The sequence below is a fragment of the Quercus robur genome, chromosome 4 (assembly GCF_932294415.1).
Source record: "Quercus robur chromosome 4, dhQueRobu3.1, whole genome shotgun sequence".
Classification (NCBI taxonomy): domain Eukaryota; kingdom Viridiplantae; phylum Streptophyta; class Magnoliopsida; order Fagales; family Fagaceae; genus Quercus; species Quercus robur.
In genome coordinates, this window is record NC_065537.1 from 32,153,037 (window position 1) to 32,167,450 (window position 14,414).

A 14,414-nucleotide genomic window follows, 5' to 3' on the forward strand; every position below is an offset into this window, starting at 1 on the left:
GCATGGCCTGGATGATAGCCAGGATGGCCTTTTCTAGGGGGAGGTAACAGATTTCAACCTCGTGCAATGACTTGCTCACGTAATAGACAGGCCGTTGTACGCCATTGTCCATTCGAATCAACACCAAACTCACTGCGTGGGGGGCCACGGCGACGTAGGCGATTAAAACCCCGTCGGCTTCAAGACTAGACATGACCGGCGGTCGAGATAGATACTCTTTGAGCTGCTGGAAGGCAAAGGCGCATTCTTCAGTCCACTCGAACCCTTTCCACTTGTTTAACAGGAGAAAGAAAAGCCTACACCTATCCGCCGAACGAGAAATAAAACGATTCAAAGCGGCGATCATGCAGGTGAGCTTTTGGACCTCCTTGGGGTTCCGAGGAGGCTGCATGCTGTGGATAGCTCTAATTTGATCAGGGATGACTTCGATGCCCCTGTGGGTCACCATATAGCCCAAGAACTTTCCTGATCCCACTCTAAATGAACACTTAGACGCGTTTAGGCGCAGCCTGTGTCTCCTCAGGACTTCAAAGATATCTTCGAGGTCCCTCACATGCTCGGACACCAATTTACTCTTTACTACCATGTCATCTATGTAGACTTTGATGCTCTTACCCATTTGCAGCTCAAACATCTTGGTCATCATCCTCTGATAGGTGGAGTCGGCATTCTTCAAACCGAAAGGCATCACTTTATACTGGTAGTTTCCGATAGGAGTGACAAAAGCGGTTTTTTCTTGGTCATCTGTAGCTAAGGGTATTTGATGATATCCTTGAAAGGCGTCTAAAAAGCTCATTCGAGGATGTCCCATGGTTGAGTCCACCAGCCGATCTATCCGAGGCATAGGTAAGGGATCTTTCGGACAGGCTTTATTCAGGTTCGTGAAGTCCACACAGACTCGCCATTTCCCACTCTTCTTTTTACCATGACTGTATTGGCCAGCCATTCAGGGTAGAAGACCTCTTTGATAGCCCCTACTCTCTTAAGTTTCATCACCTCCTCCTTGACCACATCAGCATGCTCTTTCGACGGTGTCGAGAGGGTTCTTTCTTGGGCGTAACAGCCAGGTTAACATTAAGATGATGGCATATGAAGTTTGGATCGACCCCCGGGGCCTCGTAAGCGTCCCATGCAAACACATCCACATTTTCCCTAAGGAAATCAATTAGCTCTTCTTTCTCTTGGGGTGGTAGCTTTGAGCCGACCTGAAAGAATCTCTCTGGATCACTGCCCACAAGAACCTTTTCCAAGTTCTTGCAACTCACCTCCTTAGCTGATCCCTCACCAATTGTGGCCGGGGTCGTTAACTGCTATAAGGGATTCTCGGTAGGGGTTGGGGGCTCAGCACTTGGCCTTTGTGAGACGGCGGATACCATGCATTGCTGAGCCATGGCTTGATCTCCTACTATTTCTTTGACTTGACCCTCCGACGGGTACTTCACCCTTTGGTGCAAGGTAGAGGAAACAGCCCCTAGGGCATGAAGCCAAGGTCTAGCTACAATGGCGGTGTAGGGCGAATATGCATCCACCACAATGAAGTCCACCTCCACTATGTCCGAGCTAGTTTGTATGGGCAGTCTAATTTGGCCTCTCGGAAAAACAGTTTTCCCTTCGAAGCTTACTTAAGGGGAGTCGTATGTCATCAGGTCTTCAAGCCTTAGTTTCAGCCCCTTGTATAGGTTAGGGTACATCACCTCCACAGCGCTGCCTTGATCGACTAACACCCTCTTGACGTCATATCCCCCAATCCTGAGCATGATGACTAGAGCATCGTCATGGGGTTGGATAGTTCTAATCTTGTCCTCATCCGAGAATCCTAGTACAAGTGAAGCCATCCCCTTGGCTCTCTTAGACTCACGGCCGTCATTCATAGCGGGGAGTCGGGCCACCGACATTACCCTGGAAGGATGGGAGCTCGTTCTTCCTGGAGCGACGAGAATGACACTTATCATGCCAATGGGCAAACTCAGGGTCCCCTGCCGCGTCTCAACATTCGTCCGTTCTTGTTGGCCATTTGTATGATACAAGAGATGACTTAACTTTCCCTCTCAGACCAGCTGGTCCAAGTGGTTTTTCAGGTTCCTGCATTCATCGGTGGTGTGCCCCGGTTCTTGGTGGTATTGACAGTATAGGTTCTAGTTGCGTTTTGTGGGGTCGCCTGCCATCCTATTTGGCCATTTGAAGAACGACTCGTTCTTGACTTTCTCCAAGATCTGATGTAACGGATTCCGGAACACAGCGTGGACTGCCTGTCCCCAAGCGGATCTAGGCTGCTTCGTGTAATCTCTTCTCAGCCGGTTGTTACTGCTAAATCGGTCCAACCTGAAGTCCCTCCTCTCCTGAGGGACAACCTTCGCTTTATCCTTACCCATTTGCTGGTCCTCTTCAACCCTCTTGTACTTGTCGATTCGGTCCATGAGCTGGCGCATGCTGGTGACCAGTTTCCCGGTCATTGATTTCCTTAAACCGTGCTCTGTCGGCAGGCCTCTCTTGAAGGTGCTGATGGCAACCTCATCATAATTGCCCTCTATCTCGTTATACATCTCCTAGTACCTACCTGAGTAGGCCTTCAGGGTCTCTCCTTCTCACATGGATAAGGACAGGAGGGAATCCAAAGGTCGAGGAACCCTACTACTCGTGATGAAGCTAGAGCCGAAAGCCTGGGTTAACTGCTTAAAGGAATTTACGGAGTTTAGCTTGAGGCCATCAAACCACCTCATCGCCATGGATCCCAAACTGGATGAAAATACTTTGCACATCAAGGCCTCGTCTTTGGAGTTGATGGCCATCCTCTGGTTAAACTAACTTACGTGCTCCACAGGGTCCGTCCGACCATTATATATGGTGAAAGTGGGTTGGTGGAACGACTGAGAAAGTTCAACCCCCTCTATCTTGCATGTGTAGGGTGACTGGGAGATTCGGTCCAAAGCTTTGCTCATAGCGTCGTTTGCTAGGCCCTTGTAGGACGGACTCATGTGGCTGCGTTTCTAACAGTCCCACTTGCTGAGGCACAAATTCTCCCCATAAACGGCACCAATTGTAGGGTCACAATTTGGGACCCAGACCCAACAAGTGTGGGATTCTGGTCCAAGGAGCCCAGAAATAATGAATTTGTAGAGAGTGGGCTATAGAACTAGGCCTTAACGAAGTGTACACTGGCTAAAGTTGGGCTATACAACAATTAAAAGTAAGCAAATCCTCTTATTGCCCATAGATTCTTAGTCCGAGGAGATGAGATGAATGTATACGGGTCCCTGTTCAAAGACTATGGTTATTTTTCCTGTTCTTCTGTTCTACCTCCCTTTTTCTTCCTTTTCTCCTCATGAGGACTCCCTCTCTTATATAGTCTTCTTGAAGCCATCAGGGCCTTACACTTGTTGATTATCTAGACCCTCACTTGAATGCTTGTCCCATCGGACATCCCCTCTATCTTTCTGTGAGTTGTGGTAGCCAAAGCAACACTGTTCACAAGTCCTCTCCACATTAATGTGGCTAGAAAAGTATCTGCAACGCATTTAATGTGGCAGCTGCAGCCTCTCCTTGGACATCTTACGTTTTCTTCTTTGCCACGAGTCTGTGGGACTCGTCCTTGTTACTAATGTCCGTTGGGGCGGGTCCTTCTAGTAGGTAGAGTGCATGTTTAAGCTATATTCGTCACGTCCGAGGAGACATTTCTCCTCGGACCGCCCTTTAAACATCTTTAGGCCCACGAGAACTGGGCTGGGAGCCTTTTGGCACCCACGTCTTCTCCTCGGACGTGGTTGATCTTCCCGTATCCTATTGTATGATTTTGGGCCTTTGCCCCTACAAATTATAATTACTTATGGTTGGACTGGATTATATTTTTTTTCTTCATTATTTTAATGACATTAATACATAATCGAAATTGATTTTCCAAAAATTAAAACATATATATAAGTATTATAAAATAACTAATAATGAACACACGTATCACATGAGACATCCACTAGTTTTCTCAATTAGTTCCATTATTCTCATTAGAAGAAAAATCAATCTATACATATGCTAGGCATATGGTTGAATTTTATTTTTTATTTTAGACTAACATAGTGTCATATGCTTTCAACAAACCCAATCCTCTTATGTTTGGAACAATAGCCATAATTTTTTTTAGAACAATAGCAGGAGCTCTATCATATTCATTTCCAAATAACACAAAAAAAGGGGCAAAATTACCCCCTTCCATTAAAAATTTAAAACCACTTCTACTACTACATCTAAAATTACCCTCTCTTCCTTGCTTCATCATTCTCTCTTTTCCTTTTTTAGATTATTCTAATATGGAGTAGTGTAAAATAGAGAATGGGATGTAAAGTGGATTGTTAAAGTATTAATGTAAATAAAATACTAAATTTTTGTTGATGCAAATGCAAAATGCTTCTTCTTCACTTTCTTTTTCTTTTCTTTTTTTTTCTTTTTTTTGCATTATAGGAATATAGCTACAGTCTTACCAAGTATTTTTTTTCTCAGGGGCCAGTCTTGCCAAGTAAGTAATTATAAATATGAAGTGTAAGATATATGGATGTATGTATTTATGCACTTCTTATTTGAAAAGAACATTTGTAGACTGTATATAAATTACATTAAAAACATCCACTTCATTTGAAGCTCAAAACAAATTTCTCTGACATAACATCAAACAAGCATTCCTTTTGTTTTTGAAAAACCAAGACTTCGAACATCTAACATTTTCATAATACTATTTGGTATATTACAAACCACCAACATCAATTTTTTTTAAGATCCCAGAGAGCTACAAATTCACCAATTGCTAATGTCTAAGTGAATTCAAAATATCATATATGTTGCAGAGAGGAGATGGGGGAAGAGCACAAACACAAACAACAGATGCTGCAGAGAGGAGATAGGGGCAAAGCATGAACCCACCTGTTAGACTCAAATCTGTTAGTCGTTTATTTATTTATTTTTATCAATAAGCAATCTTCTTAGTCCTTCCCATGGTTTAAGCACCCTCAAATTTCACAGTAGTATTCATTATTAGTGCAATAATCAGTTTTACCATTAAATTAATTGTGAAAACTAGTTCCTAGAAAGCAAATCCCCCTACCTTTCAAAGGCAGCATAGCAATGAAAAATAACCCACTATTTGCCTATTAGATTCAACAATCAATAGATCATCTTGGATGAGAATGAAGTCTTAGGGAATATGCTTCAAAAATTGTACATTTTTAGATCCCTTAAAACATAAGTTGTTTAACCTAGTTATTTAGCCAAGTGAATACTTAGATAAATTATTCAGTTCTAGGTTAACACATTCAAATCATATCATGTAAATAATGCAGAAATATAAAGAACACACGATATGATAACCCAAGAAAACCAAACCGGTAAAAAACCTGTGGAGGATTTAATCTAGCTATCCTCAAGGTAAAACAGATCCATTACGAAAGAATTGAAATTTTTACAATAGAACTTAGACCACTAACATCCTATTACTACCTCGAGTAGAAAACTTACTACCACGACCACGTGACAACTCCGAGTCTACGGACTACATCTTTCCTTGATCCACTACAATCATAAGTTCTCCTACTTGTGACTTTGAGACTCCACTCAAAGGTTTCAAATCTTCTTTAAGTTCTTTATGTAGCAACTGAAGTTCTTGACATGAATCTTGACCTTGATAACTCTAAGTGTGTATGAAAGTAAACACATCTAGATCTCACAAGAGATTCAACACACAGCATATAAAAGACTTCTAAAACGTAGCTAGGGTTTTTCCTTTTATACTTGGAGTAAAACATAAAACCCTACACATCATATGGGCTTGGGTTGAATTAGAAATTCTGCAGAAAAATAAATCTGCACAAGATTCGATCAATCGAGTCTAATTTTCGATCGATCGAGCCTTGCAGATTTAGTCCAATAAATTCTGCAATCACTCGATTCCAATTGTACAAATAAACACACATTGAGCATCCTAAACCTAGACTCTATGTTTTGAACATGGTTTGCCAACACATTACAAATTGAAGTTCTAATACATTTAGTTCCTAAAGTCTTAGAACCTAACAAAAATATATATAGAAGAAGGAAAAACACAGCTCTACCTTTTCACTTGGCTATTGCTAGAATTTGCAAACAACTTCTAAACTCTATAGATTTGGTCTTTCGCTGTGCATGGCAGAAAGCAAAAAATAATCTGTGGGTTATTGAAGGAGAACATTGGAAAAGAAGCTGGGGTCTGTAAACAAACAAAGAATCAAACAAAACCCCTCAAAAATATAGATGCTACTCTTAAAGAAGATTCTGATCAAATTAAAATACAATAACATGATTCTTTGATTAAACCAAGCTTGAGATAACCTATAGACTAAACATAAAACCAAAGCTCGATATAACGTAGAAACTTTTAATTAAATCAAAACACAAACAAACAAACAAAAAAGGGTCTCATATTAATACAAATAGAGCATAAACTGAGAATTATTATGGTAGAGGACATCAAATACCAAAACTACACAATTAAAAATTTGCTAAAAACCCCTTTTTAATGCCGTTGAACCAAAGGCCAACGATTCAACCATGGCAGCCCAAAAACCAAAAGTAGATCAAAAGAAATATTTCAATTGCTAGAAATATTTTTTTTTAATCCAAAGAGAACTCTATTTAGCTACTGGAAAAAGGTGGGATAAAATTAATGAAATCATAACAATTTTATAGGTTAATTTGCTTTAAGAACAAAACAGCACTAATGTGTTGATTGTGTTTTAGAATCAAAGAAAAGTTATTTTCTTCATATAAAAAAATTATGCAGTAAATTTTTCTGCATAATTTTGTATTAGATTTATTCACGTGTGCTATGATTAATATATTAGATATATTGTTTTTTATTGAATTAGAACTTGATTCGTAAAAGGCCATGATTATCTTATCTTTGTTGTAGTGCTGCGCGTCCTTATCATGAACTTGGATAAACATAAGAGCATCTACAGCAGTAATCTTTATCCATGCCAAAAAAAAAAAAAAAAAAAAAAGAGGAGAAATTTTTAAAGTTTGCCAAAGGAACAACATGCCCATATTAACATATATGCCCATAAGATTAACACAATGCAACGCCCATATATTAGAATTGAATAATACCAAAATTGGAACACATATATTACAATTAAACACACACACACACACTAAGGAGAGAAATCCCATAGATCATTTACTCAAAAAATCAGATGTTAGAAGCTCAAACATGCAAAAGCAGCAAAAAAAAATCACAAATTTACGCATAAAGCCATGCCTATATAACTTTTAAATCATCCAAATGCAGCAATATTAGAGGCAATTTTACGGATTCTTTACCACTTGTAATGGCTTTTGCAACATAAAAATCACAATCAACATGTATACATCTCATAAAGAACAAATATCAAATTGGTTAATGTTCTACTTCCAATTTTCTTAAAGAGATAATTAATTTAAGATTTTGAGCCGAGATAGTACCAGTGTTCAATCCTAACCAATTTAAACTATAAGCTTTAGCAATTTGGAACTAGAAAATATAGATTAAATAGTGTCATTATGAAAAAGAATTAAACTAAAATTGAATATGTAATAACTACTAAGTAAAATTAAACCAAAAGGACCAAAGAAAATTGACGATATAAAGAGTTCTATAGTCTAAAAAATTACGTCAGAAAATATGGTAGTAAACTCTATACTCTAATGAAACTAAAGATAGAAATATTAAAGATGAAACATATCAACCTCTAACGATGAAGAAAATAATAACACAGGGAAACATTAAGTAAAATTGTACCTAGACTCAACTATTCAATGTATCTTATAGCATTAGACTCACGTCCACCTATCAGTTTGATCCAGCAACTCTTCTTGCAAAACACCAGTGTCATATCCAATAAAGAATGTTATAAATCTAGGTTTAAACAAAAGGACAGACAAAAAAATTATTTTAACATTATATGAAAAAAAATGAAAGAGAGACTACAAAAGGAAGTTGAAGCAATCATTGTAAGGAATTTGATCACAAAGCATAGCCAAAAAAAAAAATCAAAATAGTTTTGCAGTTTAATTGAATACAAAATAAGAATTTGTTGAATTAAAAAAAAAAATGAAGAAAAAATCAGACTAAAATATGGAATTCAAAGCCAAATCAAACCTAAAAATATCAATGGACAAAATTTAATTCAATTTTTGATATAAATAAAGGGGAAATCAGGCTATCCTAACCTCTCAATTTGATGCAGAAACTCTTCTTGCAAATTACCCAAGTGTTGTACCTGGCAAAGAACTTAGTAAATCTATATTTCAACAAAATGACAAGGTAAGAAGGTTTTTTAAATCACAACAAAGAAAGATGAAAGAGGGACTACAAAAGAAGTGGAAGCAAACATTGTAATATGGTTTGAGTTGTAAAAATATGAAAAATTGTTCCCATATCAAAGGTAATTTATTAGTCCCACAAAAATACTTAAGCATTAATGTGTAAACATACAACCATATTTAGTGAATAATCTACACAATGTTTAACATTTTGTTGGTTATTGTTTAACAATTTGTTGGTTATTTCCCATATGATGATGGCTAAGGATTTGGCTTTTGTTGGCCAAGGATATATAAAATAAATGCATAAATCAAGATTAACATCGAACAGTGACCCTTTTTGGCACAAACTTGAATTGGAAAGTTTGTTTTCGTCTTATACATAAAGGTTTTAAACAAGAGAAATGATATATCTACAACATTTTTACAACAAATCCTAAGTGGCAAGTTGTTACTAGTTGTTATTGTTAGGGTAAAAAAGTAATCTTAGTGTTAGTTTCAAATTTGAACCAATAACAACTAACCAACTATGATTTATTGTAAAAATGTTGTAGATGTAGCATCTCTCTTTAAACAATCCAAGGTGAAATTTGACTTTTAACCACAATAAGTCAAAGGAAAAATCCCTACTGTTACCAAAAACAAAAACCAAACCAAAGCATCCAAAAAAAGAGAATCAACCCATCTACTTTTAAAAAGAGTAAAAGAAGAACCCTAGACAATTAAGCAGGGAAAAAAAAATATAGATATATTGAAGAGGACAGATAGTAATTTAAGTAGTATAAGCATCAGGTTTTAAAATAAAACATAGATATATTGAAGATTAAAGATGTTAATTCGAAACGGTGAGATGATGCTAAGCTTTTATAGATATTGCAAAAAGGAGATGGGGGCAGACCACGAACACAAACAGCAGATGCCACAGAGAGTAGTTGGGGGCAGAGCATGAACCCATCTATTAGAATAGGTCTGTTTAACTCTTCTTTTGGCTTAGAATTGTGCCATAATACATTGTGGCAATAAAGATGAAGCAAACAACAGACACACATTAATTTCAATGCTCCCAAAAAAAAAAAAAAACAAATCAAATCTGACTAAAATATGCAAAACAGTGGCAGTAGTCTAGTGGTATATCTCTTTGCATCTCACTGAATATGGAACCTCTGTTCTCTCTTAGTGTATTTTGTATTTTCATATTGTTTTGTTTGTGTTTTATTAATATTGAAAAGGTTTAAAACCAAGCAATTCCTTTTCTTCAAACGGTATTTTAACTTTATTAAAAAAATTAAAAATTAAAAAGCACCCCCACACTGCCACAATTCTACACTCCCACATTTAGATTAAAAAGAAACACTCCCACCCAAAAAACACAATCCCTAATTTAGGGAAAAAAAAAAAAAAAAAAAAAAAAAAACCCAATCCCTAATTTAACTTGAATACCCTAAACTAAAGCATTCTTACCCAGATTCCTTAATCAAAATTAAATTTAATCCAAACACCTAAATCAATTTCAATCCGACCAAAATATCCAAATCTAAATAACAATTAATCCATAAATTTTAACAATGAAAAAAAAAAAAACAAACAAACAAACTTTACCGAGTCTGATGGTGGTGTGAGATCGGACTTTGGCAGGCATACAGCCTAGTGAACTCCCTCTCCCGATCCCAGTCTATTTTTCTTTGGGTTTGTACCAAAACGATTATCTCTCTTACGAAACCTAAATTACTTTCAATTCCCAGATTTGAAAACAAAAAGGAAAAAAACAATAACTTTACCGATTATGGGTACACGGCATGTCTCTCTGGTGGTTGCAGATTTTTCTTTGTCTATAGGCTTGCAGTTCCGGTGGTCTACGTCTGGTGAGGAATCGGACGGGTATCGCGATTTTTTTTTTTTTCCATCTCAAGTTGTTTTGGGAGCATTGTAAGTCTTCTATTTTAACCAGTTATTTTTTATTTATATACGGAGAGGCTCTCAAACAGTGTTTTTACGTGAAACAATCACTTTTTAAGTGTGAACATGGAATTTTAGATGGACATTTTTCCTACATGGCAGCACCTCCTTAATTGCAGGAAAATGCTTCTACTATTATATATAGTATATGATATATTATATGATATGATATATGATATAGATTAGTGCCAATAACAACTTACTACCTATAACTTGTTGTAAAAATATTTTGGAATTAACACTTCTCGAATATAAAACGGGGCAAATATTTGCAACATTATCACACGTACATCACTATATATATTTACAAAAGAAAATTTATATACTAAACTATCTTATTTTAATCACCTTAATAAAAATGCTAAACACTATGACTTGATAATCACAAGAATTTGGGTTTAATAAAAGTAAGAGTAATGTTACATCTATAACATTTTCATAATAATTTCATAACAAATCCCATGTGGTAAGCTGTTACTAATTTTAATTTAGACCCAACATTGTCATTACTTTTTTACCCACTAATAACAACTTGTCACATACCACATTAGGTCTTGTCTAGATTAGCACGGAAAATATATGTATATTATGATGTTTATTGTATGATTTGATATAATTGAATGATAATATCTAAGGAATATAAAAATATACATTGTAATGCAAATTTGGTGCATCAAATTATAGTTATGAAAACATGTTTTAATTTTTTTTTTTTTTAAAGCATAATAAGTGTAGCAAAACTATAAAGGGTAATGTTTCCTGGTCAATAAGAAAGTTATCTCTAGCTTCTCTTAGGAAGTAGAATTGCAGTCCCTTCCTTTGAACATGGTTTTTTTCTTCAAAGAAATAACAAGTTTATTTTTCCGACTTGTTGGGTTATTCTCCACGAGTGTTGGGAATCAGTTTGTTTGTCCTATCCTACTATCAAAATTTTCTTCTCTTTTGTCCTCTACCTCCACAAACTCTTTTTTCCTAATGGATGATTTTACAAAAAGATAGGATTGTCTTACACTGTCTGACAAGAAGGGTCCCGGGTCCTGCCTAGATGAGGACTTTAGCTCGGAAGAACACTTTATTGCCTCACATTTCCTTACTAAGTGTGCCTTAAACATCAATTTCATTGCAAAAACCTTCACCCCTATTTGGCGATCACGTAATGGCTTTCGGGTTCACAACATGGGTAATCTCAAAGTTTTGTTCGTTTTTGACAACAAGGATGAAGCTGATAAGGTCCTCTTGAATGAATCATGGAGCTTTGATAAGCATTTGGTGGTAATGCAACGCTATGATAACGTTCTGATGAGAATCAACAAGCATTAAAGGATCCATTGCATGTTCTAGTTGGGCCTATTACTTTAGCAAGATCCAAGAAGATCAAAGAAGCCCTTAATGGGTTGATTCAGAGATTTGAGCTAATCCTAACATAGGACATTCCAAACTTGGCCTAAAAGAATATGAAGGCGTAATAAATTTAATCCAAGCTATTGAGGGATAATCTGGCTTAATTGGGCGTGATTTATGGTGTGAATTAATGGCTAATTGACTTTTCAGCTCCATATCAATTAATAGATATTTTTCCTATTCTTAAGCTGCTAATTTCAGACCAAATCTACCTTAATTTTAGGCTTCTATTATTTAGAATGTTTTTTTTAGCTATTTTCCTATTTTGGAGCTACTAATTTTAGACCAAATCAACTTTATAATTTAGGCTTTTATTATTTAATACGTTTTTTATATTTTCTATTTTTAGTCATGTCTTATAAATCGCATGCACTCATTGTAATAGAGGATTTATTGAATAAAAATCAGAAAAAGATGAGGCTTTGCTCTTCTTTTGGTTCTTTAAGAACTGTGAACTTATCAGGGATTCTTCCTTGTAGCATTCAAATTTTATACCTTCAGTTCGTGATTTAGTTATAATCATTGGGTCGAGATCTGTTACTTATACCTTTGGTTCGCGTTTCATTTATAAACGTTGGGTTGGGGTTTCTATCAAAATCTGAATTTTAGCTTTCTTAGGTAAGTATTCCAATATTATTTGTTGGGTCTCAAAGCCTGTCGATTGAGGTTCGCATCATTTGGTATCAGATCACAGGTTCTAAAATCAGTTTTACTATCCCTTTATCTTTTGTTTCCTATTATCATCCTATCTTGTTCCTTTTTTGTTCTTTATTCCTTGTTCTTATTTTGTGATGTGCACTAAGTTAAAATCTTGCACCAAGCTCCAAAAAAAAAAAAAAAAAAAAAAAGTAAAAAAAAAAAACGTGAAAAAAAAAGAAACTTCAAAAAAGAAATAGAAAATAGAAAAAAAATATTGTTTGTAGTTTCAGTTCTCTCAGACCAAAATATTAATTTCTTTTGCCCTCTTCCTTTGATTTATTGTTTCTGTAATATTTTCTTGCCGTTGGTATTAGTTTAAATACTACAAGTTGAATTTCTTGATCAAGTTTATTAGTTTAATGAAGACCAGAAAAGGGGAAGCTACGAGTGGAGAAAGGCAAGAGAGTGTTAGACTAATATCAGGAAAAAGCCAATTTAAGAGTGAAACACTAGTGTGAGTAACATAATTTGAGTGCAAACACGAGAGGGAGTATTGTGAGGAATTATTTCTAACATTTTTTTGCAGTTTCAAAAGTATGTGTTCCAGGAGTGAAACATCAAATAAGGAGGGGAGGAGTGTCCTTCATGTTGTAGGCTATGCAACAATAGTTTAGCACATGAACATGGTATTTAATGAGAATCAAGATCGGATGGATAGGCAAGACGCTGTTATTACTACTTTGCGTGAGGAGCGCCCCTAAAGAGCCCTTAATGCTAGAAGGCAAGAAAGGCATGCACGCATGGATGATTCTGATGACGACCACAAGGATGAGTTCGAAGATGAAAAGGATCAAGCTTCATTGAACCATGAGGGCAGGTTCATGCCAAGGGGAGAAAGGCATGGTAGAGGTTTCCAAAGAGTTTCGAGATGGCAAGATGGGACTGACAGAAACCTAGGAAACATCAAAATGAAGATACCATTGTTCCAAGGGAAAAACGATCTTGAAGTGTACTTGGAATAGGAGAAGAAGGTGGAGTTGATCTTTGAGTGCCACAACTACTCCGAGGAGAAAAAGGTAAAACTCGCTGTCATTGAGTTTACTAACTGTGCTATTATATGGTGGGATCAACTTGTGACGAACAGAAGGAGAAACCATGAAAGGCCTATTGAGACTTGGGAGGAAATGAAAGCCAGCATGAGGAGGCAGTTTGTCCCTATTCACTACTATATGGACTTATATCAGAAATTACAGAGTCTTACTTAAGTAGATGGATGACTACCATAAGTAGATGACTACCATAAGTAGATGGAGATTGCCATGATTTGGGCTAATGTAGAGAAGGATAGAGAAGCTACCATCTTGAATAGGATGAATCGGGACATTGCCAACGTGGTGGAGTTATAACACTATGTGGAGTTGGAGGACATGGTGCACATGGCAATAAAGGTGGAATGATAGCTTAAAAGGAAAGGAATTTAGTCATTTCAAAATCTGGGCTCCTCTACTTCATGGAGGTTGAATGGGAGGAAAGACAAAGGGGCTATTTTTAAGTCCAAAACTGAACCACCAAAAAGGAGAAATGAAGTCCCTAGTGTCAACAAAGGTAAAAATGAATCCCAAACTCATAATCGTGATATTAAGTGATTTCGTTGTTTGGGAGTAGGTCATATAGCTTCACAATGCCCAAATAAGAGGACCATGACTGCACGTATTGATGGAGAGGTGGAAACTGAAAGCGAGGGCGATGATGACCAGATTCCATCACTTGATGATGCTTGTGACAATGATGTGGAGTATCCAGTGGAGGGTGAGTCACTTGTGGCTAGGCGTACTTTAAGTGCCCAAGTCAAAGAGGATGACATGGAACAACAAAGGGAGAACATTTTTCATACTAGATGCCACATCAACAATAAGGTATGTAATATGATCATTGATGAGGGGAGTTGTACTAATGTGGCTAGCACTACTTTAGTTGAAAATTTGAATTTACTTACCTTGAAACACCCTAGACCGTACAGGTTGCAGTGATTGAATGATTTTGGAGAGATTAAGGTAAATAAGCAAGTACTGGTTTTTTTTTTCAATTGGGAGGTACAA